Consider the following 6,944-nt stretch of genomic DNA (forward strand, 5'->3'; position numbering starts at 1 on the left):
CTAGCGCCACTACGGTTGGCTCCAGTATAGGTGTTTTCATATCCGGTTTCCAAGTAAGTCTACAGTACAAATGCGGTCAAAATACAAAGTCAATATTTTTTTCTCATGAGAACAAACAGTCACAATATGTGTATTTCATTCGTCTTATGACTGTCCATGGGTCGATTTCATGATTTATTGTGTCATTTGGGCACTGTTATAATATTTGCTGTGGACCAATGAGGTACAGTTTGCGCCACTTCCTGATTACTGCGGAGGACTAAGCTACAGTAGTCTATGGTCACTGGGGTGGGCGGTGGCGCCTCTTGGCCTTGACATTGCGGCTCCGACCACGGTCCACCTGTGCGATGTCAGAAAATGCAGGCATCTCATTTCGTAGTGATTTCCTTATGGCGTGTGCTATTTACAGCTGCACTAGACGACCATAAAATAATCCTCCTCTGAAGATTTTCGGTAGCCGAGTCATTTTTACTACTTCCTTTAGCCTACTTAACCAAATAATTAGTTGGCAGAAAGCGTAATCAGCTTGCTATATTTGGTAGTTCAGTAGCCTATGCTAAAACAGTTCGCAACTTCGGCTACCAAGCCATTTGACTAGCTAGCTAACCCTAACCGGCGAATATTCAATATGTCAAACGTGTTAGACGGCTTGTCAGTCGTGTACATTCCGTAAATGTCTACTGGGCCATGCTTCACGCATGTGACAAAGCTAATATAATCCCGATTTTGGGAGAAACACTGCAACATTTTCAGTTTAACGAAGCAAATTAAGAGTCTTAAGGTTTATTTGCTGGATAACATACAACACACGATGAAATCACACACACAGAATTTAACGAAATTAACCATCTTTGTAAGACTGGCATTTAGAAAGGAACATGTTTTTAGCATTTAAGAGACCGACAAGAGCGTTTAAGACAGTGGTTCTCAGAATCGGTCCTGGGGGCTCCTTGCGTATATTGGCTTTTCTCCATTGGTTTTGATGATTTACAAGAAAAAAATAATAATAGCCTAATAATAATTAGAAATTCAATGTAGGCTACATTATTTTTGTCTTCATGCACCAGGTGGAAAACTTGCTGTACAAAGTGCATTGTCATATTTACACGCCTGCAGATCAGTTATTAAAATACTTGGTAGATTTGTTAAATCACCGCTGACAGTGTTAATTTTTATTCGGTAGAAAGTGACTTGCGAACGATCGGTCAGCTACCGTCACCCAGCAAGTGAACACCACAAACGGCGATGGAGTAGCCTAGTGCAGTTACTGGCTCATTAACAGACTGTGGCGAAACCCTACGGCGATAACTTGCTCGGTTAACAGCAGGTCTACCAGACAGTTATACAAAAATTTGCCTAGTCAAATCACCAGTAGCCTACACATCTCTGATTGATTGACTATCAGTGTAGTCGATGTTCTTCCCCTGTGGTTCATATTGCTAATGCGTGAGCTAACCACGGATAGCCTACCTAGCTCACTGGCAAGCTGATATGCTAGCTAAGCATATTCGTTTTGCTGAGAAACATAAATTGAAGATAACTGAACATAATTGTATTATTAATGTCATACATATAACGTGATTACATGACACAGTACAGTCACGGGTGGAAATTAAACTCCGTAAACATTTGATAATATATTTTAAAACATAACGGCAGACAGTCAGCTAGCCTCAAGTTCGTTCTGCAATCGTTCGTTCAGGTTGATGGGCTTTTCTGCACCGAACTGTCAATCACATTGTAAAAATCACAAGACCGCTTAACTCTATGGTTTTGGCTCCAAATCGACAATATGGCCGCGCCCGCCATTGAGCTTCAAAACGTGTTTTAGAGACCCACGGAGAGTCAATGGGTGACGTCACAGTAGCTTTGTCCATATTTTTTACAGTCTCTGGTATGTACTCACGGATTTGATGGCGATCGAACGAGCCTTGATTGAAAAAAGAATCAGCAAGTCCGTACAATTAGAGCTCCCTAGATCGCAACTTGTGTACCCTTCTGTCCTGCTCCATTGTCTGTTATTTCGTGGAGATGCACTTTTAGTGTTTGTAAGGTTTATAAGGCATTTTGATAGGCTTATCTGCAGGTGGGAATGCTCTTCGCTGTTTTGCTAAGCTAGAACCGGAAAACTTGATAGTGGAGAATAGGAGCAGACGCATATGTCCCAGCAGGCTTTGCATATGAGAAAATAACAACAGTGTGAGAGAAATTAGGATGAAATGATGAAATTGCGTAGTTGAAACAACGTGGCGTTTGCTGATAAGAAGGTTTTGTATGGTAGCAAAGTGAAGAAATATAGTTAGTAGAAATGGCACAGCGGTGAACTGGTGTAACTTTTTAATAAAAGGAATACATTTGCCGTCATGAAATGCATATGGGTGGCTGTGAGTGAGTTTTGGTAAAGCAAATATAAGCGTAAGAAAACGTTAGTGTAAAAGAGGGACTTATCTGCCTGAGGGCGAGGCGGGATTCAATCCTTCAACCGGAGTTTTACCAGTCTGTGACTTTTTTAGGGCAGCACCATGACATAGCTATGCAATGTGTGACATATCATTAGCAAACCTGTCCGTGGTTTTAAAGAAGAACACAGGCGAGTAAGCACAGAAGAGCTCCCGTTGAATCCATATGGCTTTGCAATATTGTAGCCGGTTAATAATTGAACGTGCAGACGGTACGTCATAATGCAGTGTCTACGTTCGGTGAACGGCGGGTAGATATGGTGCAAAAGCAATAATTGAGAATTAGTAGACAATTATTAGTGAGGGTAAAAGCAGGTTAAAGAAACCCGCTCCTAGGTGGGCTTGAACCTGGCACCCTGTGTTCCCAAGACTGTAACCTTGCCCACTAGGCCACAGGCGGACTAGCTGTTTGTACTGAAAATGTTTCAGAGTAAAAAGGTATGGGTATTTTGCGTGTGTATGTGAGTTTTTTATTGGGTCGTGTAGGTGAAGATTTGGCTGGTGTCGGTAAAATGTCCAATGGGGAGACATGTTGTTAGTGGGATAGGCAGCAGGAAAAATAAAAATGAGAAGAAGAAGAAGAAAGAGAAGAAGAAGAAGAAGAAGGAGAAAACGCAAAATCCCCTTAGTTTGGGGCTTTATTGTGTGGACATGTGAAGTTGTTTATGAAATCTGTCTGTTGAAATGGGGTCAGAATGTACAGAATTTAATGTTTTTAAGGGCTGAGTGTCTGTGGCTGTTGTGGTTGTTTCTGTGGGGAACCCTGAAAAGTGCCAAACTCTTGGTGCTGTATAGGTATGGGGCATGCCCCCGCCAAGGCGTAACTTAGCAGGATGGCATACCTGCCATCCCAATTTCAGGCAGCATTCTGACTTTTCAGGAGAACGCCGTACGGCGGGTCGGCAGTGGAAAGATCAGACAGGACCAGAAAGAAGGATAGAAACTTCAGAAGAGCCTGGACAGCTCCACAAGAAGTGGCAAATGCAGTTCAATTTCATACACCTAAGATGGATTTACTCTGCATATCCTGCAATGCTGTCATGTTCCCTTGGGAGATGTCAAAAGCTCATAGTGATCACAAATCCTTCAGTACCTGTTGCAACTATGGAAGAATCCAGCTCAACCCATTCAAAGACCCTCCTCCTACACTAAGGTCTCTTTTTGACAGAAACTCTCAGCAATCCAGGCAGTTCTTGGACAACATCAGGCAATACAATGGATTGGTGTCTATGGCTTCTAAGAATGTCTCAAGATAGTGGAGTTCAAAGGACATGGACCGAAGCCCTTCAAGATGAGCAGCCAAATGTACCACCTGACACCTTCAGCAGTCTTTCCTGACAGCAGAAACAAGCCAAAATTTTCTCAGATCTTTGTCTTTGATCAAGACAATGAGCTTCAGAACAGACTTCATCAGGCAAAAGGAAGTTGGAGTTGTTAATGTAGACACTTTGACCTTGATTCAGGATGAGTTGAAGACAGTCAATCCTTTGGTAAGCTACTTTAAGAGTGGAGCAGACATCTTCACAGCAAACCCCAGTAAGGACCTCAGGATGGTGTTTCAGGCAAAGAGCTCACAGGGGGCAAAAGAACGTCACCTTAACCCTGATGTCACTGAAGTTGTTATTGTGGCGCCAGGTGAACAGAGCCAAGGGACATTGTGCTGTACAGAACTACTGCTGTTGCACCTAATCAGAGAGAGACTACAAGAATCCATGAACTCCATCCTATGTATGACCCAGCTGCCTATCCCTTGATTTTGCTATTTGGGATTTCTGACTTCAGCATCGACAATCCCATCATGAAGTTTCATGGAAACCAAGCCAGGGAGAAAATAACTCTTCAAGAGTTCTTCAGGTTCCATATACAACAGAGAACCAACTCCTTTAACACTCTAGTGAAGGCAGGGAGACTTCTGAGTTCTTCTGTGATCAGTGCAGCAAGATAGAAGCAGCAAGGATGAGGTACTACAGGAGTAAGGAACTGCAAGAAAAGTACAGGGTCCAACAGTATTCAGGTCTGATTGATTTTCTGGCTGCTCAGCAAAGCTAGCCTGGAGAGACTGAGGAGAGCAGGATTGGTCAATAGATCCTTCTTCCAGCTTCACATACTGGCAGCCCCAGATACTTCTACAAGCACTATCTGGATGCCCTTGCAATAGCAACCAGATACAGGAGGTTTGATCTCTTCATCACCATGACTGCAAACCAAAAGAGTAAGGGTGTGCTGCAGAACTTCTTCCCAGGACAGCAGCCCAGTGAAAGACCAGACATTGTCAATAAAGTATTCAAAAGGAGTCTGGATGCACTACTCAATGACATGAAGCTGGGTGTCTTTGGGAAGATGAAGGATAGAGTACACACTATTGAGGGACAGATGAAGGGATTGAAGCATGCCCACATCCTGCTGCACCTGCATGAGACTTTGACTGTCGACAACATTGATCAGATCATAAGGGCAGACATACCTGACCCATGGAAGAAACCAGAGATGTATAAGCTGGTGTCTCAGTTCATGCTGCACGGACCCTGTGGGACCGCCAACCCTAACTGTCCCTGTATAGTCAATGGCATCTGTTCCAAGAACCTCCCTAAAACCTTCTGTCAGGAGACTCACCTGCCTCACAATGGTCATGGCTACCCTGAATACAGAAGACCAAATGATGGTCACACTATTGAGAAGTACGGCTTCATGTTTGACAGCAGGTGGGTTGTGCCTTACAACCCCTGAGTCCTTCTCAAGTGCCACATCAATGTTGAATTTGTTAGCTCCTTCCATACTATCAAGTACTACAAGTATATCCATAAGGGAGTTGACATTGGCACTGTTACCACTCAAAACAGGGATGAAATATCCAGGTTCATCAACGCCAGGATGATTGACGCTCATGATACTCACTGGAGAACAATGGAATACAAAGTCCAGGACAGGTTTCCTGCAGTGATCAATCTCTCTATCCACACAGAAGGCCAGCAGAATATTGTCTTCAGAGAAGGCCATGCACAGGAGGCCCTGGCTGCAGCTAAAGACATTACATTGCTGGCCTTCTTCAAACTCAACAGGAGTGACCCTGAGGCAAGACAGTGTCTTTACATGGAGATTCCAGAGCACTACACTTGGAATGAGCAGAAGCGAGTGTGGAAAAAAAGACTGAGGTAGCCAGAGGAAGGAGAGATTCCCAGGATGATAGGAAGGATGTGCAATATGTCAGTGGTCCAGGGAGAGAGATTCTATTTGAAGTTGCTCCTGGCTCATGTCAGGGGCCCATAGAGCTATGAGGACCTCAAGATGTACAAGGGCACAAAGTATAAGACTTTCAAAGAGACAGCTTTGGCCGTAGGCTTGCTTGAGGATGACAGAGAGTGGATTGCTGCTATGCATGACGTCTCAAGCTACGCATCCTCAAAGAAAGTCAAAGAAACCTTTGCTATCATCTTCCACTACTGCCAACCGTCAGAACCCAAGGATCTCTTTGCAAGATTCTTGGACCACCTCAGTGATGACTTTGTCCACGAAGAGGTCAATGCGCAGAGATGCCCAAGAGATGATGTAGACATGGACCTTATCAAAAATCAGGTCCTGCTTGCCATTGAGGATGAACTGTCACAAATGGGAGGTAGTCTGTCCAACTACAATGACAAGCCACAACCAAGAGAACTCACAGAGGAGGAAAGCTGACAAAAGTCTTCAGGTCTGAAAGATTCAACAAAGAGGAACAAAGAAAAATTGTACAGTTACTTAGTCCTAAGCTGAATGACGCACAGATGGAACTCTGTGAGGCTATCTACCAGGCAGTCCATGCACCAAAGGAGGACAAGATCACAAGACAGTTCATTCTGAATTTACCTGGCGGATACAGAAAGACCTTTGCTTTCAAGGTAATCGCAGCTAAGATCAGGGCAGAGGACGGCATTGTGCTGTGTGTTGGCAGCACAGGCTTGGCTGCTCAGAACCTTGAGGGTGGTAGGACTGCTCATTCAAGGTTTAACCTCTTAAGGCACAAGCCAAATTTTGCCAATCCTTGCAAATTTAGGGGGTCCCCTATTTAAAGCTTTATAACTCCAGACGTGAACACCACAGAGACTTGAAAAATGGCTTAAATGAAGCAAGACATTTGTACAATTTACAATACTAACAGATTAGTTTATATTCATAATTTTGGAAGAAATAAAGTGCCACAAATGCAATTGTTTTGACAAAAAATCCAAAATAAATTTGCACTTTTTAAGTTTGCAATGAAATACTGAGAGATTGCATATATGTAGGAGGTTAAACTATACATATGCTAGGTCAAAAACTTCACAAATTCATAAAATCTAAGGGTGGATATGTAGAACTACTACAGATGTATGAAGCAAAAACTAAGCAGTGTACCCAGCATCTCCAAATCTATCCAAAATGTCTAAATTATGCATTGCTGTAAATCATAACATATCCACGTATTTCACTACAAATCAACAGTTTTGACTCAAGAAAATCACTGTTGCA

The 6,944-nt window shown here is 43.1% G+C and overlaps 1 pseudogene; it reads left to right on the plus strand.

Annotated features, from left to right (window-relative positions):
* The first annotated feature begins 4,652 nt into the window (after nt 1–4,652).
* LOC118225751 lies at nt 4,653–5,615 on the plus strand (annotated as a pseudogene).
* The last annotated feature ends 1,329 nt before the right edge of the window (nt 5,616–6,944 follow it).

Source organism: Anguilla anguilla, chromosome 4, assembly GCF_013347855.1.
Source record: "Anguilla anguilla isolate fAngAng1 chromosome 4, fAngAng1.pri, whole genome shotgun sequence".
NCBI classification, from domain to species: Eukaryota; Metazoa; Chordata; class Actinopteri; order Anguilliformes; family Anguillidae; genus Anguilla; species Anguilla anguilla.